Source organism: Hylaeus volcanicus, chromosome 2 (genome assembly GCF_026283585.1).
Source record: "Hylaeus volcanicus isolate JK05 chromosome 2, UHH_iyHylVolc1.0_haploid, whole genome shotgun sequence".
Classification (NCBI taxonomy): Eukaryota; Metazoa; Arthropoda; class Insecta; order Hymenoptera; family Colletidae; genus Hylaeus; species Hylaeus volcanicus.
In genome coordinates this window covers 14,765,304-14,792,111 of record NC_071977.1, presented here as the reverse complement: position 1 = coordinate 14,792,111, position 26,808 = coordinate 14,765,304, and the positions used below count along the sequence as shown (strand labels likewise).

Sequence of the window (26,808 nt, the reverse complement as noted above, 5' to 3'; positions counted from 1 at the left end):
TATCCGGGTATCGAGATACGCTGACGCACGGATAACTAAATACACGGGTACCCGGGTATCGAAATACACGAATATCCAGGTACGTACACGTGCATCGAAATACACGCGTACGCATACATCGAATTATCTATTGTTACCCGTGACTTGAATATTTATTTTAACTAGTAAATAAAGTTTTACAAATTATACTATAATAAAATATGTATTCTATTATATTTATTCTTCTTATGTTTATATTTTATTTATTTATTTATTTTACTGCATATCAAATTTTTCTAAATTAATAAGGATCATTATTTTAGAATAATAGCATCTTTATGTAAAAGTTTGTATATAAAAATAATTGGATATTGTACCCGTGTATTTCAATGCACGTATACGTACCTGGATATCCGTGTATTTAGATATCCGGGTGTCGTATTTCGATACCCGGGTACCCGTGTATTAAAAATACACAGATTAAAACACGGATCCATTAATTACCCGTGTAGCCGGCTATTTCGATACACGTGAAGTAGGGATCTCTACTTTAAATGTTATACATTCCTCGTATGTTTTTTGGATCAATATGAACTTCATGATTGGATATGAACAATATTTAGAAACATTTACATAAACCTGTCCTCCTGAAATCGACATCCTCATCGGAATGAATTCACGTACTCTTGATTTGTAATTAATAACTGTGACGATAAAACCGATTTATATGAGAGAGTATTATTGGCATAGCGATGCAACTTGTGTATACCACATTTGGCACGTAACGCGAACCAATAGTTCGACTCGATATTATAAGGCAAGAGTTTAAAAAGGTCGACTGGAATGAAAATATTAAATATTGAAACTTTGATCTTCCTGGCGTCGCCATCGCCTCCAGCGTAACCGTGAATTCGTATTAAAAAAAGATGGCAAGGCGCGGCTTGCCACTCGACCGGTACATATGAATTTTACCCAACCGTGCCATAAATCTGCTTTCATTTGTTTCGGGTTTTATTATTATTGCAATTTCAGTCTATGGTCCTAAAATCTTGTGAAACCGTGCCTTATAAACTTATATGTTGTTTGTGTCACGTGAGAGAGCCACGATGTCAACAACAGAACTAATTGTTTCTGGATTTGCTCTCAGTTGTTATCAGGTAAACTATGCAGCAAGTTGTGTAATAGGAGAAACTGTAACGTACCTATTCATGCATTAATGCTAACTTTCTTCTTTTGGTATTATTCACTGCATTACTTGAAGAGATCAATGTGTTAGGTACATTATTAAAAACAAATAAAGATACCACGATTTCGTTTTGAAGAACAGTAAAATTTTCCTTTTAGGCAAACATGTAAACTTCCATCCTAACAAAGAAATATTATTCTTCCACTAGCATATAAAAAGTTTATTATATAGTTTAGTAATATTATTGCATGAGATTGTTAATATTTTTTTCCCCAGTACTTTTCCATGTTCCAATAATCTATTTTTACGTAGTAGCACTGGTTTAACTTTCAAGATGGCATACATATTGTTGCGCAAAAAGACCTTCATACTCTTACAAGACTACATTTGTTTTTAAATTTTATCCTCAATATTTACATTAATATCTACGTATACAGGGTGTCCCAAAAGTCGGGGAGGAGCCGGAAATGGGGGGGTAGCTGAGACGATTCTGAACAACAATATCCTTTGCAAAAATGTCGGATGGGGCTTCGTTAAAAAGATATTAAGAGAAAACCCCGACCAATCAGAGCGTGCGTAGACCGTTCGAGCGGCCGCGGTAGCGAAGGCTACGCTCTAGGCGGCAGCGTCAATGTCTTTCGATGCACGTCGAGTCACTTCGCGTACAAGCGTGGCCGCCAGCGCATAGCCTTCGCTACCGCGGCCGCTCAAACGGTCTACGCGCGCTCTGATTGGTCGGGGTTTTCGCTTAATATCTCCTTAACGAAGCCCCATCCGACATTTTTGTAAAGGAAATTGTTGTTCAGAATCGTCTCAGCTACCCCCCATTTCCGGCTCCTCCCCGACTTTTGGGACACCCTGTATAAATTGATTTTTGTGCGAACCAGACCACTGCCTTAATGAAAACATCATTTAATTCCAAAAAAATGTCAGTGCCTTTTAAATAACAAAAAATATGATCTTGAGTAAAACTGTTTGCTCGTAATAATAATATTTACCTTCTTCAATCTTCTCTTTTGATTGTTCTTTTTGCTTTCGACAGAAAGATATTCAAGATGTTTGCGATACAGGCAACACCATGTATATTATACAGAGAACATAGTACACGAATTTTCGCAAAACATCTCCGGAGTCTCCAACGTCGATTTGGATGGAACTTCTTGCGTTTATCGAATAATAGAGTACTTTGTTCAACGACTATAGTTCGCGCTTAGAAGTTGAAATAGCCCTCCCAAGTTTCACCTTTGTTACGCTACCTTAGTAACTATTGACGATACGAAAAGAATTGTGTAGACAAACATTTCCTGAAGCTTAAATTTAGGCACAGTATAACTGAATTTTAAATTCAGTAAAAAAAATATAGAAGTGAAAGAATAACTTTCGCAACTTCTATTTTAAAAATCGTCGATATTTGCGTAATACAAAAGAAATAAAGTAAAAGGTCACTCCATTTTAAATATCAGGGTACTTCGAATAAAAGTTTCCCTGATAAGACTTTTTTTATTGCCAGTAATTCCTAAGACACCGACTAGGTGTTGAAATCTTGAAGGGTAATTTCACCTCTGAAACTCGGGAGTCCACGGTTTAAACAAAATCTGGGTGCCTGAATTTTGTTTACTCTATCGATAAGTACACGAGGCTCGGAGGAAATCGGCTTTGGACGTTTCGCAGATCCTTCTTATATGTGCTAAAGAACTCCTACTCCACGGAGCAAATAAATATGGGAGCTTATCAAATTGGGTCGAGCAAAGTGTTCATTTTAAAAATTCAAATAGAAATGAAAAATTCAATAAGTGCTTGCGAATTTAAAAACCAAATAAGGAAACGAAGATAATCGGTGCAGCCATTATTATTTAGAATTAGTTATAATTTTAATTGCTTTCTGTTATTTAAAATAGAAAGAGACTATTGAGTTTTGAGTTTTCGCGTATATAGATTATGTTATGGATTTGGAAATAAATGTGCATATATAAAAGATAAGATATTAAATTTACTACAATAATTTATGAAGTCCGTATGAGCAAATTTCCCAGTCTAATTGTTATTAGAAATATTAGAAATTGAATAGCAATGTATTATTCTATCTGGATTTACTTCATTGTCATTTATTTGCAATTGAAGAGAATTCATAACCTACATTATAGGCAAATGAAAACGTAGAAAGATATATGAGTATACAGGGTGGGCCACACAATTGTTTCAAGTCATAACTCCCTTATTATTGCATTTACGAAAAAATGCCAAACGAGAAAGATAAATGTTTCGAAGAGTATTACATCTGTAGGCCTTTACATTTTTTTCATGTGCAATTGCATCATTTCTTTAAATAGAAATGCATATTCTTTTTACACAGATCGAGTCTTCTGTTCATTCTACGTAAAAAATGATTAGTGATCGATTTGAAATGATCGATTTGATAATTTTATATTTCAGTTTGTTTATAAAAACGTTGTTAATTTGTTTTTTCCATATCTTTGATTTGCTGCTCCTTGACAGACGTGTTGTATTAATGTAATAAAGAGAAGTCATTCTTGTGTATCAAATAAATAATATTTCTTTTATTAATATTTAGTGTACAGTTTAATTAGTAACATAACCTAATAGGTACCATGGCAAAAAAATTATTAGTTCTCGAGATATATTCACTGAAGAAGATGCTCCAACGCTTCTCCATTACATTCTACACATCTCTGATAACGTTCTTTTATTGTTTGTATAACTGTGTTTAAATTATCTGCATCACACAACACAAAAGTGTCGTACATATCTTGTTTCTCACTGATAGTAAAATACATTTTCTTGTATTTAGTGAAATACAGTTACACTTTTTCAAATTCTTAGTTTTCGTACTCGAGTTACGATACGTGAATTGCTACTGAATGATGAAATGCTTACTCGTACAAATCAGTTTCTGTTATGATAATAATGTCGAAAGGGTGTTTACCTTTACAAGCGTGTTTACCTTACTAGTCATGAAGCGTTAGAGCATCTTCTTCAATAAAGATATTTTTTGAAAATATCTCGAGATCTAATCATTTTTTACGTAGAATGAACAGAAGAATCGATCTGTGTAAAATAAATATTCATTTCTATTTAAAGAAATAATGCAATTGTTAATTGCACATGCACTGCTGCAACTAAAAAAAATTTAAAGGCCTACAGATGTAATACTCTTCGAACCATTTATCTTTCTCCTTTGGCATCTTTTTGTAAACGCAATAATAACGGAGTTATGACTTGAAACAATTGCGTGGACCACCCTGTATATGGAAACACAAAAATATAAACACAAGAGTAAACATAATGTACATATATTACATATATGTATACATATGAAATATGAATTTGCATAAACATTCGCAATTTAATCACAAATATACGAAACAGAATAATGATTTACTCCTCTACTTGAATCTAATTCAACTACCATCAACTTACAATTCAAGAGAATTCACAACCGACGGAACATACAAAAAGGCTTTTCAACGAGCACTTAAAAAGGCAACATATTCAAACGTTGAATCCGCCATCCGTATGATTACAAAGCGTCGATGTGGTACACCGTTCTACAGTAACGTTTCTCATGCAGACCCACTCCATTCAAGGGCGACTAGATAAGGGCGAGAGGATCGTTACCAGCGCTGGACGCGCTGGCCAGTGTCTGGCATCGAGTGGCCTCAAAGCATTTGCGAATATTCCGGGAAGACTGGTGTTTCAAAGCCGCGTCCACGTTGTCAAACGTGGACTCGATCCTATCATGAACCCGAACGCTCACTTCTTACTGACGCCACAGAGAACAACGAGGGTCAATAGCCGACAGCCATTTTGACGGTCAGCCGCGATTTCCCATTTTTGCAGTTGTGTGGCTAATAAGTCCTCCATTTTATCTCGGGGGTAAATAGCAGGGCTCGCGACGCTAATTACGTCGGCGACCTCGATTCGAAAGGAATTAAGTAATTGCTCTTTCGTGTTCGAGCGACGACAGAACGGGGCCTTTAACCACTGACTGGCGTTTGACCACTTTAGCAGTGTAATTTCGAAACTCACAGTGAAAATAGACCGGTATTTCGCGATTCTATCGGAGGAATGCGTTGATTTGATTCTTGTCTCTGATAGAGTTTCTGGTGCTAGTTATTTTGCAAGGAAAATATGTCATACGAAATGAGGTTTATTAACTCTAGGAGAAAATTCTTCTTGCACACGTGAACTTCTGCGGTAATTCGAAACTCTCGAATTGGAATTTTATCGGGGGTTTATTTAGGTGCAATTTTCTTGATCATTATCAGTATACATATATGGTAGTGTATGGTGGTGATCAAGGACAGGTTCGCAGGGTTAAAGTATATGTAAATATGAAAAGCGTATTAGAGATTGAAGATGTGAAGTTGCTCATCTCTCTGCTCCTAAATTCAACATTTTTTTGTGCAGGATTTTTAGAAGAATGACTCTTATCATTGAAAAGACACGGCACAAGAATATCGAAAAAGGGTTTAACAAACTTCGTGCTAGAGGGTATCATAAATGATTACTTTTCATTTTGAAGCATCGCAGGTCTTGCAATTATTAATTAAAATTATAGTTTGCCCTAATTTTTCGTACGTAGAAATATTATGATAATAAGATAAGATTAATGCAAGAGTGAACTAATAAAAATAAATAGTAGATTATAGATTTTATGCGTTTATAACGTACAATAATACGTAAAAATCGTACATAAAATGTACATAACGTATGTTGAATATATTTTAAAATTATTATAATAATAGTGTTGCATCATTTTGCATAAATGCACATACTTTATGGTTATGTTTAGCATGTATTCGCAGTCTAATAATTAATCTTATAGTAATATCGCATTGTACATATATTGTTGAACATATTTTTGTTCCTTTCATAATAATAGTACAAAGATTAATCTAATTATTTAAATATTCCATTAAAAATAAGAAATATATGTATATAATTAATTTTAAATAATATATGGATGCTGTATGTACAAAGAATAAAAAAACATTTAATTTCCATATCCACCGTGTTATGGTTTTAATATACGTATATCTTTATTTCGAACAGAACGTTCTCCACGAATACGACGGGACGATACAGACTGACGAAGACAAAAGAGTACATATTATAAGAAAAAGGCGCGTAAAGATTCACACACACTTCCATACTCAGGCATATAAACACATGAATAAAATACATATATATATTCACACCAAGAAATGGGTTTCATTGTTTTTAGTGTAAAATACATTGGCGTCGTTGGAAAATCGGGAATGGCCGTTATCTGGCCTTTGATTACGTTGCGACCGACTTGTTTTTAACTATTTTCCGTAATCGAAATTTCATCGTTTCGATCAGCCGTAGTTTAATCAACGCGTCACTTTAATTTTCATTGCATCGCACAAACTCGCCCCGTGGGGGAGACTCGCAGCTGAGATTTGTTTCAGCGCGTGTCACACGTGTTTTCCAGCAATTATGCGTCGACAACAACAGGTCTCGAAGGCAACGATAACTCGAACGACACAATCCGATCATTGACTACGTTTTGTTTTAAATTTACAATTTTTGAGATGTTTGGCGATACGATACACGATTGCCAATAATTGTTTACATATTAAAGATGGAAAATATAATTGCTACCAGTGACAGAATATGAATGAACATTATAGCTCGGTAAAGTGAGCATAAATAATTGTATCAACGTTTGAATAAACAGGAAATAATTTCTTGTTCAAAGAATGAAATAAAATGTATACAATAGAAAATTAAATTTATCTTACATAAATAGTAACACAACTTTAGATATACTGTAATTGTGTTTGGATAATAATATATGTACCAGAAATACCTATGGGGGAAATAATAAAATTGTTTTAGGGTCAGGTTTTCATTATTATAGTATTGTAGCTGATAAAAATACAAATTCAAACATGTATATAATATATTGACCTCCAGATGATTTTCTGAGAAGTGATTCTTCTAAAACGAACGAAAACTCTGTATCGTAGAAAATGTATCGCAGTTCGAACATCTGATGGAACCTAATTTATTTTGTAAGAAATAATTTTTTATTAAAATTATGTTTTACAAAATTTTCGAGTTCAAGATCATTTGAAGGTCATAATTACGAACTTTAGAATTATGTCAATTAAAATATCTCCTAAACGATTAGCTTTTCGTCATACGTAGCTCAGTACTTTTTTTATGAAGAATGTCTGGTTGCATTGCTTCATGCACAAAAAAGTACCCCATTTTATTTAAAAAAATAAAGGTGAGCTTCATATATCCTTGACGCGTTCACCTATAGAGAAACTAATAACGCCAGAATATGCCCCATTCGATATCATTTAAGTTTCTCATAAAACAGTTTTTGCTACATGCTACAATAGCGAAGTTATCAAGATGTTAAAATCGGCTGAAACTGTATCTATACGGAGTATCCCAAAAATGTTGGAAGTCTTTGAAAGGGGTGATTCGGGGGATGATTTGAAAGAATTTTATCCTTAGCGAAAATATCTAAATGTCTCACGCTAAAGTGTGAGAAACACATATTTCAATAACTATTGATGATAAGAAAAAATTGTTTAAGTGTAAATTGCAGGATACAATGGGCTCTATAATGTGGCATAAACGAAATTTTTTTAGATTATTAATTTAAAAGATACGATGGTAAATTTCATTTTTTAAATGGAACTATATATCTTTGGGGGGATCATGCGATAATGCTTTTCAAGACGTTTATTGTATTTATCCGATTTTTATTAGTTTTCATGATAGAACGTTTCGAAATTTATTGATTTTCAGCGGGAAAGTCTCGTTTTGAATGACAAGTCATAAAAGCGGTTCTATTGTTGTGGTTTTTGACTCTGCCTGTTGAAACCGATAGCAAGGGTCTACGCTCGGACCGGCAAGCCCGAACAGTAAGAAACATGGAAAGTATTGTCCATCACGGTCTAAGTTTGGCGTACCCTTAACTTTGAGGAAATGGTCAAGCACTGTTGATTTATTTATCTAACAGTACTACAAGACGAATTTAAGTGTTCAAAATGGTGACCTTGAACATTGATACATACTCTGAAGCGTTGTTTGACAGATACTACGGCATGTTGAATATCAGTTGGGTTTATCGCAGCACAAGCTCTTCTTATATGTTCTTTCATATCTTCCTTGGTTGTTGGTTTTTCATTATACACTTGCTCCTTTAATATTCCCCACAAACAGAAGTCCAAAAGTGTTAAATCTGGAGAACGTGCGGGCCACTTATGACTTCCTGCACGATCAATTCAACGATCTCCGAATATCACTTGAGGAATTGGAACCACATAGTTTGCAGTATGTGAAGCGGAATATCTTCCAGCAGGTGTGGCAAAATTTCCGTTAAAATATCTTTATATGAAGTAATATCAACAACCAGAGACAGCAAGGAAGTGTTCGACCATTTCCTCAAAGTAAATTATTTTCCATCATAAATGACTCAACTTAAGGCCACAAATGACCTTCCCAATAGGTCATTGTTTTTGTCTTGAAATACTATATCAGAATATGAGTCAAAAAATACTATTCCATTTAAACAAACAGGTGACCTTCGTATTTCCTTCGCGCCTCCACCTAACAAAGAACTAGTAACATCGGATGATCAGCCCCTCGATACCAAATAATTTTGGTCTGATTCATTTTTTCCTATCACTAATAGCAGCCAAGTAATTCAGGTGGCTGGCCTTAGGTGAATCACCCTGTATATGTACTATATACAAAATTGAGACCGAGAACACACAAGATAATACTGTAAGACAATATCGTGAACCGTAAAACGTAGCCGTAGTCGTTATAATTCGTGATTGTCCTTATTCGTATATATGTATGTATATATCTCGATGTTGAATGTCTTGTCCACACAATTCTCCTAAACTTTATGGCAAGCAGAGCGCGCCATAATAGTTTTTATGGAATTAAACCGATTGCGGGCAGAATGTGCCCCAAAGTGTTAGATCCGCGATCCTCCAGCAATTTCTTAATCAACCGTTGTCCAAATACGATTGGAGAAAATTCTTTTCACTCGATCACCTTCGTGTTACGTTAAAAGAGAGAGCCACATAGCGAAAAAATTGCGCGTCTGAATTGCAACTCCGCTGTACAAAGGATTAGAATTGTACTCAAAACTCGAATTCCAATGCAACGAAACTCGATATAGCTCGCGCGTATTATACACGTGGACGAAAAATGGACTGACAGCATCTGTCGCATACAGTTTCAGTCAGAAGAGACGATTGTACATACATGTTTACTCGTGTATTACAATGATATAGAATTTCCTCCAACATTCGATTTTAAAGTAACATCGAACACTCAATAATTTGAAATAAATGACAGACTCGAAATATCGATGCAAAAATCACACCGTTATATCATTACAGATCTCTTTCCTTTTACATGGTCTACAGACTTTGTTCTGATAATATACATATATATGTATTTTTGTATACTTATTGTATTTTGAAAAAGACACACAATATTTTTCTAACACACGATCCACCTTGTTGGTTGCTACAGGCATTCTACATTTTATTATTCAATATTATTTAGATATATATTATATTGTAATTATTAATTGTAATAATATAATATTATTAAAACATATGATATTATATTATTTGGTGTTTAAGAAATAGAATTTTGTTTAGAAATTATAATACACGCGTTAAGTGTGCAAAATTAATTACAATATAATATAATACATTAAATAATACTGTTATAATACTGTTGCAATGTAAATTGCATTTTATTGTAATTGATTTTGGCCACTTAATGTGTGTATTATAATTTCTAAATTTAATTTCGTTCCTTCAACACTAAATAACTAAAAGCTCGCGAACAACAAGAGCAACAAAATTTAAGGCTGAAGTAGGATAAAGTATAGATCAAATTGTTTCACGGTTTGAGCCTCTTTAGCCCTGTAGACCTCGTTGCACAATACATAGTCCAAACAAAAGGTCAAAATGACAACGGTAACGACGCGATATACACCGACAAATGTCGGGGTAGCTTACAGTGGCAATGGTCTCGAACAAAGAAACGAGTTGATACCCATGAGATATAGAACCGTAACCGTATCCACGAAAATGAACTTGCAGAATTTCATTTATTCCAGATGGCGCGATAGAGGCAAGAAAGGGCTATAAAGTTTCCTTCGAGCTGCTGCTAAACGCAAACCCATTAAGCGTCAGTGTTTTTCTTCCTCTTCGTTTCGAAGTCGAAAAACAAGATAACAGTACAGAAACTTTATTTTACTCTGTTCCGTAACAATTTATCTAATGCAATTGCAATTAAGTAGAAGTTACAATATTAGGATGGACAAAATTCAATTATAAGATTAAATGGTTTATTCTAACTGCGGATATTTATACATTTACAATATATATCCACAGTTTATTAATTATATTACTTATATTATAATTGATGAAGATTTTCAGTTAAGAAGCCTCAACTAGAAGTTCAAAAAGAAAATATCATTTATGAAACAAAATTAACGAAACTAACACAACAAGACGTATTATGTAAAACCACAGAGGTAATTTTGATTTATTAATGAAATTTTCAAAGATTATTGGGGATATTTTTGAAAATATTAGCTTGAATAAAATCCTATAATAAAATTATAATTAACGACGATTCTAGTAAGCAGTCTCAATTAAGAGTTCAAAACAAAATATCGATTATGAAACAAAATTAGTGAAACAAACAAAATAAAACGTATTACGACATGTAGAACCGCAAGAACAACATTGATTTGTTAATGAAATTTTCAAAGGCTAATATTTTCTACGGTGATGGATGGATAAAACTTTTTTTTTAACCCGTTGGTTTACGGTGACAAAACGCTGAGAGGGACGCGTTACGATAGTGCATTTTATCTTCGAAGCATCGTACCATTTTTAGGGTAGTGGAGCTCATAAATGTTTGCGTTTATCACGTGGATGGTAAACGAGGTTAAGCCTCGCAACGATATTTCACGAAGCTCGTTGCTCGTATGCGAACCTGGCTTGTTAATGGTGAAACCATTTCAACCACGAAATCCATCCCCGCTTTTGATAGCACGCAATTGATCGCGCTTTTTCATGTTTCCTATACCCGAGCAGATTAGGCGAACGACTGTTAGGAATTTTCTGCTACGATATCGAATTACGAACGCAATGGAAACTAGAAACGCTTCCAACACGGATAACGTTACGCTTGCACCGTTCAAATCTTGTTATAAAATAATTTAGTTTACCTTGAGAAACGTCTTCTTATTAATATTATACGAATAATATAAATAAGAAAATGTTATAAGAGTAATATTCTCCTCTTGGAATTATAGATACTATTAACCTGTAATGAAATTCAATTATATTGTTACTACTAAGACTTACTTTTTTCTAATTCTAATTTAAATGTCTAATTACGAATGCCTAATTTCAAATTTAAAGGGTACTTAAATTAGATTATATTTCCAATCAATAAATCTAATCTTTTTCTAATTCTAATCTTTAACCTAGTTCTAATCTAAAATGCCTAATCTCAAATGTAGAAAACTTTTGAAATTTAATTATATTACTAACCACTAAATCCTAATTCTTTAACAATTTTAATCTCCGGTTTAATTGCAACTTTTAATCTAATTCTAATTTCAACTGATTAATCTCAAATTAAAAGAACGTTTGAAACAACTTCTTGAAAATTAAGTTTTCCGCTTCGACAAGCATCAAGCATTCATTTTATTTTTCCTTCAATGACTTTGTCCAATGTAAGGAAACAAAATACAAGTCTAAGTTTACGAAGACATAAGATATTGTAGAGCAAGCAACGTAGGAAAACGAGGTTCAGCGAATCGGTTTTTTTACAAACTAACCCTAAAATACCTCGTACCCAAAGTATAAAAGGTGATCCAAAATAAAACAATGTAACTTTGTCGGTGTATTTTGCGAATAATAATATGAAAATACTATGTAAACATAAAACTGTTAGGATTGTGAGGGATCATTTTAATCTAAACACCAGATTGCATTTAAATACTACGATAACATAGCTTTATTGTTATAGACACGATAAGTAAGGACAAGTGCACTTACAAGCTTGCCAACTTAAGATATATGAAAAGGTTGCAGTTATACCAACCGTGGATTGCAACGTTGGTACTCTTAACAAAAACTAATAACAAAATTTCTAAAATGAAATTCTAATAACATCAAGCTATATAACAATACAGCACAATCAACTTTCCAAAAATGACTAGAATAGCCTTAAATTGCGAAAGTAACCGTGTTGTAATTATTCCAAGCTCGAACAGGAAGCAACGAAAGCCTCTTATAGTCCGAGAGCCCGCGACAGAAATGTCACACAGAATTATACTGTTTTCCGAAGATGGTATGTCTCCCTAGTTCAGAAATGCTTGATCTGGCATGGATTCAGTGGTGTAACGCTTCACTATGGCGTTTTATAATAATTTGATTTTTGGCCAAAATCATTACTACTGAAATTCTTAGTGTGTATTGTTGACATACCAAATTGAATAAAAAAGTTGGTCTGGCAGATTGCAAGCGGTGCTAAATAGGTCTGGCAGTCGGCAAACCTTGTCGGAAAGACGAACTAGTTTGACTGAAATCATTATTTCTGAAACTTTTTGTATAAAAAACTACTACTACTTTTTTTAAGTACACGGCGTCTCTAATATAACGCGTTCGCTCTTTTAAACGGCTGCCAGGCCGATTTATCACCACTCAAAGTTTGCCAGATCAATTTTATTTAACCCTATGTATTACATATTGTTTATACAAAAAGTTTCAGAAATAATGATTTCAGTCAAACTACTTCGTTTTTCCGACAAGGTTTTCCGACTGCCAGACCCATTTAGCACCGCTTACAATCTGCCAGACCAACTTTTTTATGCAATTTGGTATGTCAACAATACATTATACAAATTTCAGTAATAATGATTTCAGTCAAAGGTACTGTTATTTCTTACATGTTTCCGACTTTCTAGCGGAGCGATGCACCGTTTGTGCGCTGCCAGCCTTGGATTACTTTTATTCTTTAGTAGAAAACAGTCAAATAGCAAAAGGATATTTGTAATGAAATTGGCCGAAATTTTATGTCGCAGGCTCTCGGACTATTACCATTGTGCAGAACGCGCGATGAGTACAGTAAACTTTTCATCACTATCACAGTTTTATGTCTGTTTTGAATTAAAATAAGCAAGCTTAGACGTTGTATCAAACAATACCTGAAGCATTCGTTTTCTTCCTCGAGTGGGTAGCTCGCTCTCCCATGGAAAATGTGCATCGCTGAATGAATTAGGCGAGGTAATGACTCATATAAATCCCGCCAACATTTATGCCGTATCGCATTCCCTCGTAACTTACCTGAGAGCCTGCATTTTATACATCTGCACGGCGCCCGTAGGTATCTGTATACATAATTATTGTAAAACGCAGTCGCCGTGCAACACAGGAAATTTAGTGTTCCGGTACTAAGACCCTCTAACCGCCAAACGTGTATTCGAACGACGTTTTTGCATCAACGGAAAATCGCTTGGAAGCATATTATTTGCGATTTTCAATTAAACTCTGACTGCGAAGGGAAAACACAAAGGAAAGTAATCGCGAATGGAGTCTGTTCGACAAAATGGTACACGCGGAGCGTTGAGTGTAAGAAAGTAATATTAAAGGAAAAGTTAATCATTCATGGAAAACTAAAACTGAACTAGTTCCGAAAAATGAAGAATGTAAAGGATTTTCCAAAAGGGGTTTTATAATTTTGTTTTTTTAATAAAACATTGGAAGATGACGTTTAACATTTTATGTACTGGCAACCTATTTATAGGATTTTTAACCGTTTGATTCCCAAGCAGCGTGATCGCGTTGTTGAGATTTTATGTCGAGAAAACCCAGTACTCATTTAGAGAAAGCGCGGTTGCGCTGTTTGGGATTCTTCGACAGTATTTTTTCAATATCCCCTGGGACTCAAATGGTTAATTCCAGGATCTAATTATAGGAATTAATTAACTCTGTTGTTGGTTGCCTATTTAGAATACTCAATTCAAGGGAAACTTTACTTTAATAAATCTTTTGTTATACTAAATATACAATATGTGGAATCTAATGTTACCCTATACTAATATAGAAAATCCTTTTCGAAGTTATAAACTCTCTCTAAATAGACTAGTAAATAAAGTGTTAAGTGTTCACCACGACTGTACTGTATTTTGTGGTATCAAAAAACAGAATTTTTAGGAAACCTTTTAGAAAACACTTTATTTTGAATGTTTTCGACTTCGAGTTGTCTTTCTCAGAGTAACATATGTTATTTTATGGGTGATTTGTCATATATGGCGAAAATAAAATATAAAGACTTACCATATACCTATATATATTTGGCATTATAAATAAAAAAACACCAGGGAAATAGTATATAAAACATATAAATAATTCATTTAAACATTTTATAAGTTGGAATGTAACAGTTTGACTGCAAGTCAATATACTATTTAATGTTAATATTGTTGTTGCTAATGTGATTCATTTATAATAATAACACAATAAATATTGATTTTAGGGAAGCCTGTTGCCGGAAAGACCGATTCTCGCAGGGAACAAGGTAAGTCTTTCTGAACCATTCTTAATAAATGTTTAATTAGAAATACCCTTTTTACGCCCTTGATGTAATACTAATTTTATTAATAATGAATCTTCTGCTATTTTCAATTCCTAGTTTTATAATCAGAGTAACAGATCAAATAAGTATACAATTTTAATATGTGCAGTGGTACTAATGAAGACCTGTTCCATCCTGTCCTAGTTCCTTAACGTCAAACATTTCTACAATTTTGTTTAAAAAGAGATATTTACAATCAGTAACTACTAACTCTAATTTATATTTCTTCGACTACTTTTAATCTGAATTACAATTTAGTTATATCATAATCGTTTACGTTTCCAATGTGTGGACGCAATTCGAAGTGTCACTCGCGAGACTGTAAATATTAATTTCGGGTTAGGTACGTCTATCAGAACCAGGCCAAATGAAGGACGATCATATCTGCAGCAGTGTTAATTAAGTCATGGCACTTTGAATGCTCCCTGATACGTGTGATTTGTAATGGTACTCGTCGTTTCCGAGAGCATATCGGGGAACACCTGCATTTCCACTAATGAAGTTGTGCAAGTCCTATACATCGTCCAATCATCGATCAATCGGTCGACATGTTCGACTGCCCTACACGCTATGCATCATTCGCTAACAAATCAAAACTCAGTCTTCGAGTTACGCTTTCCACTATTTGCAATATTTTATCGACATACCCCAATCGTGAAAATAAAGTTTTCGTGCTGGATTGAAAGGTACCTTAATGGAAAAAATAAGGGGTTTTCCAGAAAGAGCTTCTGGACCTGCTTTTTAAAAGAACATGAATGATATGGAATATGTTAGTGTTTTTTATTGTATATAAAAATATAATGGATAACAATTAAACGTGACGTGGTTCGAGTGTCCTGTATGACGCTAGCAGGGATATTTTATTATCACAAAACAATGGTCTGAAGCCTCTCGTGGAAAATTCTTTGTGAACAATAGGTAACTGTATCATTCATTAATGAATAAAAATTCAGAGGACGCTTCTCGATGTTTTTCAATCAAATAGAAATTGTATGAAATATATCAAAGTTTCTTATTTCATATAAAAATGTACAGGTTTACAATTAGATACGAACGATAATGTAATTTCATGACAACACCAACAAGTGTAATTTATTATTTAAAAACAAAATACTCAAACAATTCTTTGGAAAATCCGTTATGAAAAATAGGTAACTATATAATTCGTTAGTGAATAAAAATTCAGATGACGCTTTTCGAGTGCAACCGAGTCGCGTTTCATATTAATTAAAGTGGTACGCGTTATTGATACGAATCGATCATGTGAAAAAGTTTAATTTGACAAGTGACGTTAACTTTCCATAACTCGATATTGCGCTCTCACCCAGAAATAATTACTTACGCTCTGGGATGCATAAATTTCAACGTTTCGCTTCATGATCACAATTTTATTTGTAAAGGTAAATGTAATTATCTGAAAATTGGGTTACATATCAGGACATAGAATTACTTCATCATTATAATTCACGATGTCTTTGTTATGAGCCGGGCGTTCGGCAGCAACGCATGCGTGTGGCCGAAGATTTCGAGTTTTGGTATCGAGTTTGGTATTTTGCGAGTCAGATATTCTTTTCTGTAGTTTAATTATGAACGACCCTGCTCTCTTTCAAGCAGGTAGTCACCAGGAGGTTTGAAATGGTGAACGACCCTGCTCTCTTTCAAGCAGATTGTCACCAGGATTTGTTAATATCAGACCATGCTTAACAATTATATTGTGACGTATCTTAAGCGGCTAAAGTACATCGATGGTGGATTCGTTGCTTAAACTGATACCCATTGTTAGTACTCTTGTGAGAAAAAGGAAATAAGTAATGAGGTATGAATGCTTTTAAAATGTACAGGTATAAATATATTCTATTATTACAGAATACATAATAACTGGGGATGTGTGAGTGTAGTGTACGGAAAAGAATACAAACGAATATTGGGTGGACAGTCAAAGGGCAAAACATGAAAATTATACAGGGCAGTCCACGAAATTGTTTCAAGTCATAACTCCGTTATTATTGCATTTACGAAAAAATGCAAATAGTAAAAATTAAAATTTTTTTTAGATGCAACAATACATGTGCAATTAACATCATGTGCAATTGCATCATTTCTTTAAATAGAAATGCATATTTGTTTTACACAGATCGATTCTTCTGTTCATTCTATGTAAAAAATGATTAGGATACCATGGCAAACAAATTATTAGTTCTCGAGATATATTTAAAAAATGTCTTCACTGAAGAAGATGCTCCAACGCTTCTCCATTACATTCTAAACATCTCTGATAACGTTCTTTTATTGTTTGTATAACTGCGTTTAAATTATCTGCATCACACAACACAAAAGTGTCGTACATATCTTGTTTCTCACTGATAGTAAAATACATTTTCTTGTATTTAGTGAAATACAGTTACACTTTTTCAAATTCTTAGTTTTCGTACTCGAGTTACGATACGTGAATTGCTACTGAATGATGAAATGCTTACTCGTACAAATCAGTTTCTGTTATGATAATAATGTCGAAAGGGTGTTTACCTTTACAAGCGTGTTTACCTTACTAGTCATGAAGCGTTAGAGCATCTTCTTCAATAAAGATATTTTTTGAAAATATCTCGAGATCTAATCATTTTTTTTGCCATGGTACTCTAATCATTTTTTACGTAAAATGAACAGAAGAATCGATCTGTGTAAAAAAAATATTCATTTCTATTTAAAGAAATGATGCAATTGTTAATTGTACATACACTGCTGCATCTAAAAAAAATTTAAAGGCCTACAGATGTAATACTCTTCGAACCATTTATCTTTCTCCTTTGGCATCTTTTTGTAAACGCAATAATAACGGAGTTATGACTTGAAACAATTGCGTGGACCACCCTGTATATTACTATTTAAAACACTAGAGTAAAGAATTAACTAATTTTGATTTGTTTTTAACGCACTAAGATCTGCGGAAACTTTCCGAGAACGTATATAAAATATGCTTAATAGATATAACGCGTAACGTTTCTTCTACATACATATATGGTACAAAGAACCTTCTAAACCTAAGTCCGATCTGACAACAAGACGTTCTCTAGACGGAATAAATGCTCGCTTCGATTTGGACGCGCTTTTATAGTCAAAGATCGGACCGAAAATAGTGGTGCAAGGGTAAAGATGGAACCTTCTAGAATACTCTTGAAGGTTCTAAAACTTAGAAAGAGAACGATAGAAAAAAAAGAGAGAGAAAGAAAACACTTAGGTCTCACTGCATTATCGGGCTCAGATATTCCCTTCGAAGGGTAAATCAGAACATTTCCTAAGCCAAGCGAATAGGTAAAAAAGAAAACGCATACGAAACATCATAATTTGCATGAATTTTTTATTCTTCGGATTCAATAATGTCCTTTAGCGGATTAATACATACTTTTGTTACATTTATTACGTTTAAATTGCGCGGCGGTGGTGCGCCAATAAACGAGAATAGCTACGCCTATTACAAAACCAGTCACGGCCTAGCTTTCGGCGAATATACACGTGTTTCACGCAATATACAATATATACAGGGTGTCCCAAAAGTCGGGGAGGAGCCGGAAATGGGGGGGTAGCTGAGACGATTCTGAACAACAATTTCCTTTGCAAAAATGTCGGATGGGGCTTCGTTAAGGAGATATTAAGCGAAAACCCCGACCAATCAAAGCGCGCGTAGACCGTTCGAGCGGACGCGGTAGCGAAGGCTACGCGATGACGGCCGCGCTTGTACGCGAACAAGTGACTCGACGTGCATCGAAAGACATTGACGCTGCCGCCTAGCACGTAGCCTTCGCTACCGCGTCCGCTCGAACGGTCTTCGCGCGCTTTGATTGGTCGGGGTTTTCGCTTAATATCTCCTTAACGAAGCCCCATCCGACATTTTTGCAAAGGAAATTGTTGTTCAGAATCGTCTCAGCTACCCCCCATTTCCGGCTCCTCCCCGACTTTTGGGACACCCTGTATATATACTGTTCTTTCTTTGTACCAAAAATCATTATATATTCTTACTTAACGTTTAATAAAATAATGTAACACTTTAGAAGTAAACTGAGGATGTCTATGTGGATTAAATGAGGGTTGAGAAATTCATATTTTTACGGATACAGATGAGTTGAAAATGAATGAATACTATGTCTTCCTTTCTAAAGAGTATAATATGTATTTTATTCCTAATATTTTATATGTTTTAGCATTCACATATATTTCGACTTGCCATAAATGCACAAACATCCGCAGTCTATTCATAAGCGAACTATGTATACTGCGCAACAAAATTATTCATCAAAATTTTGAGATTTGTCAAATGCGTATAACTCCGTTAATTTTCATTGTATCGAAAGAATTTTTCTTCATTTTGTAGGTTAATATCTCTACTTTAAGAAAAAATTAATGCCACATGAATGCGAATCGATGGCTCATCTCAATGTTTTGATAACTACCAAGTCATTTTTTCTTTAAAAATTTGATTATTTTACGCATTATCTGGATCGCACTAATTTTTATTCGGAAATGGTACACAAACCATCGCAAAGTGCACAGTTTATCAAGCCATTTGGAAAAAAAAGAAGTCTGCACGATTTCTGTATGAACGAGTTATGTCATTTTTAAGTTATTCGTACGATTTTACCGCCAGCATATTAGTATTACCGGATGCGTATGCAAGGAAGTTGCTGGTCGGACTTTAAGCATCATTTCGCTCTACAAAAGACTGATTATGTAATCTGTGTGTCAAATTAGGAACATGCAAGAACGTTTGGAAGAGGTTATCAGATGCCAAAGTGGTAATACACGATATTAAATGCCTTTTACATTTATGCACTCTGACATAAGTCAAATAATATTTGGGGTCACAAAATACTTTGGAAGTGACTAGCAACGGGGTCATATAATGAAACTAAAACATGCACGCTTGTAAAATGTCAAAATTTTGAAGAATAATTTTGTTGTGCAGTATATTATCAAATTCTCATTATTAAGGGTGGAAATAGGTTTGGGACTACGTTTTTTTAGTGATCTGTATGAATTTTTTTTAGTATGAAAGAAATGTACATAATTTCATGAAACTTTGAGTACATTTTATACATATATTCAAGTAAACATTGTAATTTTTGGGGGAGTATTTCTTCGGAAAACATGGAAGATATCAGCTGCCACCCATCGGAAGTCACCATCAAACGGAGCTGTTTTGCGTACATTATGGAGGCCACAATTTTTATCTGAAATCAATAGGGATTTAAATTTACTTTAAAGACATGTCTTTCTTCTATATATATTTTCTATATTTTCTATATATATTCTTCTATATTTTCCGGGGAAATATTTCCAAAAAATTACAATGTTTACTTGAATATATGTATAAAATGTTCTCAAAAATTCATTAAATTACATACATTCCTTTCCAGCTAGAAAAATTCATGCAAATCTCCAAAAAAAAACGTAGTGCTAAACCTATATCTCCTCTTAAAATCATTCGAGACTAATTTAGCAAGCTTATAAATATAAAATCCCTGTTTACAAGACACACTATTTTTCATTCATGAACCAAACCCTACCTGAACCCAACTTCTCACAAAAAGAAATGCACCCCAAATTCAAAGATGGTTTCCAAGCAAAGCGCGCGACAACCCGTACTAAATGATTTCATTCACACAAAAACGAGAATGGTGTTCAGTGGGAAATGCCTTATTCTATCTGATCTGCCTTTCACCGTCGGCGTTGGCGTCGCGTCGTAGGGAAACGAAATTGCGTCCGTCGAAACGAGCAACCGGCCAGAAAACTCCATGGCGGAGATAAACGAACGCCCGATCGTAGGCGTCGTCCGTCCAGATGCCCGTTGGTAATCCAAGGATGAATTCGAGCGATCACGATCAGGATTCTACGGTCAGGTCACGTTATACGCGACCAAAGGTGTTACAGGACGGCCAGGAACTTGGCGTGTCGTGTGGGACGGCGATCAATATTGCACAGACCGTGTTGGAACGGCGAAACGAACACCGTACAACCAACAGGTGAAGTCACATCGCGGAAGAACCGCCCGCGCCTCTACGAGGCCAAGGGGAGAATACAAAATTACCTTGCCCGGATAGAGAGGCGAGTAGTCGAGTCAGCTCGCCACGGGTGGAGCACTTAATGGACTATCCAGCTCCGATGTTCTCATAGCTTTCGCTATTCTTTCGAGGCTCGAGCTTCCGGTGCCAACGCGCGCCAACGACGCACTCACCACTCGCCCAGTTAATTTCTTCCCTTCTCTTCTTTTTTTTTTACTTCTTCGAGAGGGTCACGAAACTGGGGACCTCGAAGGGTTTAGAAATCCCTTCGGTCATTTGACCTTCCGGGGTTCCTGACGAAACGATGGCGTTTCGTTGAAGGAAAATTCTATGCTTTGGGAGAATCCGTTATATCGTTTGAGCTGTTGAAATTTCTCGACGATGTGAATGAAGAGATTTCTTTGGGGAAATTTGTGTGGAAGATTGGTGTTTTAGATTTAAATCTTTCTAAAACAATGTCACCCATGAGTTTGCGAAAAATTCTAGGCTTTGGAAATCCTATCAATTGGATGATTTAGTTTATCGACCCCATGGGAGCATATATAAAAAAAAATCTTTATGGAGATTGATGTTCCTAACGACCTCTCCTACAGGATCTGGAAGATTGCTGCTTTTGTATGGAATCCCTCCATGTTATTTGACCTGAGCTGAAAGTAGTAGAAAAGTTGATATTGAAATTGTCTATAGAAGTAGAAATTGTACAGCTGAAGTTATATAGTAGAAACAATCACATATTTACGATTTTCCAAGTTCTTTTCACGATTTTTCAAGTACTTGCGATAATCTGACAAAAATATTTTAAACAAATGTCGATCAGTTTTCGAATGGCTATACATTGTAATAAAAAGGGCAACAAAAAGATCTTTTTTTTAGTATTGTCATGGTCACCTTCATTTTTTATAATGGCATTTTGCATTTTTGATTTAACAGAATTATAGTCCGTGTCAAGATAAATTCAATGACCTGTATACTATGACCTTGGGATGACCTTGACGGCAAAGAAATTAATAGAGTCTTCTTCTCAAAATATCCTATAATAAGCTGTGGATGTAATAGTGGATATCAATCAACACAGTAGATAGTAATGTTATTAATGATATAGATCGTTATCTATTAAGGTTACAACTGTCGAGTTTAATGGACACTTATACATACAACTGTATCTTTGTAACTAGAGGGAGGTGGAACAAAATAATTTATTAATAAAATTGGTCCCCTATTACAATAAATGTTCTCAAAAACTGGAGTAAAATCATAGTTAACAATTCAATGATTTTAAGAAAAAGTTTGAACTGCATGGACCAAACTGACGAGTTTGGTAAGTTTACTGTTAAATTAACTAGATTGCAAACATCACAAAATACCAGGCGTGAACATGTTCCTAATTTCATTAGATGATATTTGGAAAAATTCTTTTCATCCAAAATATTAAGATAAGATGAATACTATCCACTGTTGATTACAAGTGTCGACGAAACCATTCCTATTTACCAGTTAAGTAAAGGCAGTGCATTCAGTTCTTCGCTTTGAACTACATATCGCAACTGTGACCAAGCCGGTTAATGTTCTCGATATTATTTCGCAGAATTGTTTGATTAATCGGGTAAAACTTCTCCGCGGGGTTTCGAGCTTTAATGTATTCATAATGCGCGTACCCAGATCCCCTGGCGGTTCTAATCACTGGCATTCTGCTCGGTTTCCTGCATCGTTCATTAGGTCGGTCAGTCGTTATAACGGCTCTAATGAATGCCATATTCAGAGCACGGAACTAAATTAGGAATTAAAACTCCTACGTGCAGCCCAGGCGATTACCAATTTATAATCCGTTCGTTTGTCATGCTTATTGTATACCGTTTACTTTTCTACGAAGCGTGGGCAAATCCTCGACAATGCTCAAATAAATTTGAGCACGATTGAAGAATGATTTAATTCATCTAAGAAAAATACATTAATGCATAGAGTTCAATTTTCATTTAAGACAAAAGTATTGTTCCCTCTCCAAAGAATATTATTCTTATAATTGAGATTAAAAGTATGTTAGAGATTAGAGTTACAAAAAAATTATATTTAAGTGATTAATAATATAATTTAGGAAGAAGAATATTATTATTGTAAGAACAATTCTTATCTAATCTAGTAAATCTAATCTTTCAAGAATTCTAATCTTTAATCTAGTTCTAATCTCAAATTACTAATCTCAGATTTAAAAGACGCTTGAAATTTATTTATATTGTTAACCACTAAATCCTAATCTTTTAACAATTCTAATCTCGAATTTAGTTCTAATCTCAAATACCTAATCTCAAATCTAGAGGATTCCAGAAGCAGCACCTTGAAAATTGACAAGTATTATTCTACAAACGATGAATTTTCGTTCTCGATCAACATTTATGTTAATTTTCATTTAACGACGTTATTCACTATAAGAGAACAAAATATAAGTCCACGTTTACGAAGACGTAATGTACTGTAGAAGATGCAAGCTAAAAGAACCTAGTGCGTCGAATTGGAGTTTTTACAACCTAACTTTAAAATATCTCATAAACAAAGTTTATACAGTGACCCCAAATTAAATCATCAATACACTGCAGATGTTTATCCAAACTCATATTTTTATCGATTCACATAAATATAAAGAATGAAGATTTAAATGAAAGTACAGTAGAACCTCGGTTGTTCGCACCTCGCTTTTACGAACCAAGTCACGTTCAGCCTCGGGTATACGAACTCGTAGCTGACTTGAGGCTTGGTTCCTTCTCAGGTACGAGCGACTCCAATCCTAATTGAGGATCATAAAAGAGGGTACACCAGGAACCTTGATTATATGAACTTTTCAGGCATCGGAACTGTCTTGTACCCCAACCTGTTCGGATAACTGAGGTTCTAGTGTACGTTTTATCTTCCAAACGTTATAAAACATGTGGTGGCACCTTCTGTCCTCACCACTAGAAGGACACCGCGCGTTTCTCTCAAGTATTCGGTCTCACCTAACATTCATATATGGATCGTTTATTTTGAAAGTGGTGTAAGTCTATTTTTGACAAGAATGAGATATTACGTAATTTATGCTTAATTTTGTGACGTGAGACTCAGATTCCTGCGTTGCAGCTGACTCGTATGTGAATTTCTATGTCCTTTTTTTATTTAAGATTTGGGATTTCAAATGGATGCGAGCGGTTAATTCAACTATAAGAATGTTCTACTGTTAACATGCCACTGTAATATTTATTCAATTAATATGTTCGTGGTATTGATTTTGATAATACAATGAGTTATGTGATTTGGCTCAAATGTACGTTTGGGCGACAAGATTTAATACACACACTTTCTTTCCTTATAAACTCATACAGAAAATACACATATGAAATCGTCAAAAATTCAGTTACGCATTTAATAAAGAAAAACAATGAAAAAATATATATATATTTGTTCCTAGAATATCAGATAGGGTTACCCCGGAAATGAAATATATAGCATTTATTGATATTCCAGAAACCAGAAATTGTAGTTTCATATGATAAAGAATACAATAAAATTGTCGGAATAATATTTTATAAAATATCAATGGAAATACCACCCGAGAACACCAATTAGGGATTCCCCGAAAATGAAATATCATTTATTGATATTCCGAGTGGTCACAACAAAATAAATTCATTAATATTACGTTAGAGGAAGACAACTCACCACTAAATCTTTCACGCGTAAATCTAGCGTTTCGTTCGGATCACCTTCTTTCTAACGCTCGCTCGCCTTCCTTCTATTGGAATCGCTTGGATTACCTGCTGGGAAGATAAGCACAGACACGCGAAAACGATATTGAAAACTATCTTTGATTTTAATAAAAATAATAATAATCCCTAATGTAAGAAAAATAAGTTGAATAATACAAATAAATAAAATAAAAGCTAAGGTTAAAATATTTTAACAAGAGACCCGAGTCTCTGCCTACCACTTACTTCGAATCGAAATATCACGGGGTTACGGCACTCTAACTCAATTTAAGGGATCTCGGACTCTACTCACGCTTTGTGCGACTGTACGAGAAGAAGTGAAGAAGGCTCGTGCCTTGCTCGACCACGTAAACTCGGTGGAACGTTCTAGAAGCTTTGGAGACAAAGGATCTTAGAACCATGTGATCGCCGCCAGTTTATAGAAAAAGTCTTCGAGATTTCGCGACTCGGTACACGCGAGAATTTGGTGTTTACGAATTGTACCTCGTCTCGCGTCTCACGTCCACTAAGCCGCTCGATTCGTCCTAGCGACAACGTACGCGCGGACGAACCACGCTGCTGTTCGAGTTACGGGTTCGGTATTCAGAGCGTACATGAAGAAGAAATAGCAAAATAAAGGTTTTACCTAAATGCGCGATATTTATATGTCCTTCTTCCAATGAGATCTGTAACCGTGATATTTGAACGCGATGGTAATATTCGACGTGCATCTTTCCAACAATTATACACGTATACGCCGCTGTTACATTACATGATTTAACGCCTTTCATTCGTAACAAGCAACGCACTTAACGTATTTACAATACTAAACCTATTAAAATATTAAACAAATTGAACATATTTACAAAGTTTTTGTACAAGGTGCGACACTGCCAGCAGGGTGAAAGTGACGTGACGCCGTTGATTTCAAGGAAGGAATGTGTATCTTTGTTCAAAAATGAATTTAATAAACTACCGTCAAAGGCTAGGTTTGTGTTCGATTAGAACGAATTCGGGATGGTAAACCATCTCGAACACATTCCTGCTGACGAAATCAAGAAAAATAAAAATTGAAAATGTTGGCACGTAACAATTTAATGTAAATTTTTTTATGTATAACTAGTCCGTGTTTAATTTCCTAAAAAATTCCCATGTTTTGTACAAGTTAAAATTGGTCGGTACATGAAACTGCATAATCATCGACTATGAAAGTGGTGTAAGTCCAATTGACAGAGGTAGGCTTAGCAGATGGTTGACAATCAGTAGCCTGTTATTTCACATTCTTTTTATATTACGTGTCATATTACACATAAGAAAAAACACTAATAAAGAACAGGAAAATTAGTTGCAAATATGTTGGATAAGGTTTCTCAGAAGTGCACCATACACTATTTTATATAAAACATCGATGAAAGACAAAGAATTTAAAACTATAAATTTATTACCTACACGTCCTGGAAGACCGCTAAAATTTGAAAAAATCGTCCTGGCGCCTTTGCACCAAGATGTCAGGCCTATTACTTATGAAAAACATAAAGATATCAAGCAGTTACTACCTTATATACCTCCGGTGCATCATACATATTTCGAAACACTGCCACATGCACAACATAAGTAAATACTATCAATATCCTGTAATTTTAACAATGTAATTAGCATCTAAAATTAAAAATACTATTTTTATTTTATGTCATGTGGACAAAATTGGATTAATATGAAGTATATTTAAAGTGATATTTGATTTTTCAAAATTGAAATTAAACGATGTGCAATTGTCTTATTTTGAAAGTGGTGTAAGTCCATTTGTAGCCCGTAAGTATAAATCAATTTAGTAAAATACGCCTAAAACAAATTTATATAACCAAATTACATATTGATAAAACAGTAGAAACATTGCCAGACTTCATATAATTTGCCTAAATTTTTTAATTAACCTTTTTTTTGTCATAATAAAGAATAATTTGATTTGAATTAGGAATTAGATTTTTCTTATCAAAAAAAGGTGTTAACCTTTAATTTTATCGAAACAAGAGAAAATGGACTTACACCACTTCCAAAATAAACGGTCCATATATATGAGTCATTTCCGACCGACCTCTAAACGTCCCAACGTCTTAAGCGTCCCACAGACTGCGTTATTTCCAGATCTTGTAAAATTATTGAATAAGGAATTTTTTTATTG

The 26,808-nt window shown here is 34.5% G+C and overlaps 1 protein-coding gene and 1 long non-coding RNA gene across 4 annotated transcripts in view; one reads left to right on the top strand and one right to left on the bottom strand.

Moving 5' to 3' along the window:
• LOC128872057 (slit homolog 3 protein) overlaps positions 1-26,808 on the top strand; it is a 375,401-nt gene that overhangs the window by 244,628 nt on the left and 103,965 nt on the right. For all 3 annotated transcript variants that reach the window (XM_054114370.1, XM_054114371.1, XM_054114369.1), the window contains one exon: positions 14,762-14,803. The gene's annotated coding sequence lies outside the window, so the exon portion shown is untranslated. The remainder of the gene's footprint in view (positions 1-14,761; positions 14,804-26,808) is intronic.
• On the bottom strand, positions 19,691-25,036 carry LOC128872058 (uncharacterized). The gene is made up of 3 exons (XR_008456089.1): positions 24,873-25,036; positions 24,601-24,698; positions 19,691-20,082 (listed from the first exon to the last, which is right to left on the bottom strand). It is a non-coding gene; the product is annotated as an uncharacterized LOC128872058 (long non-coding RNA).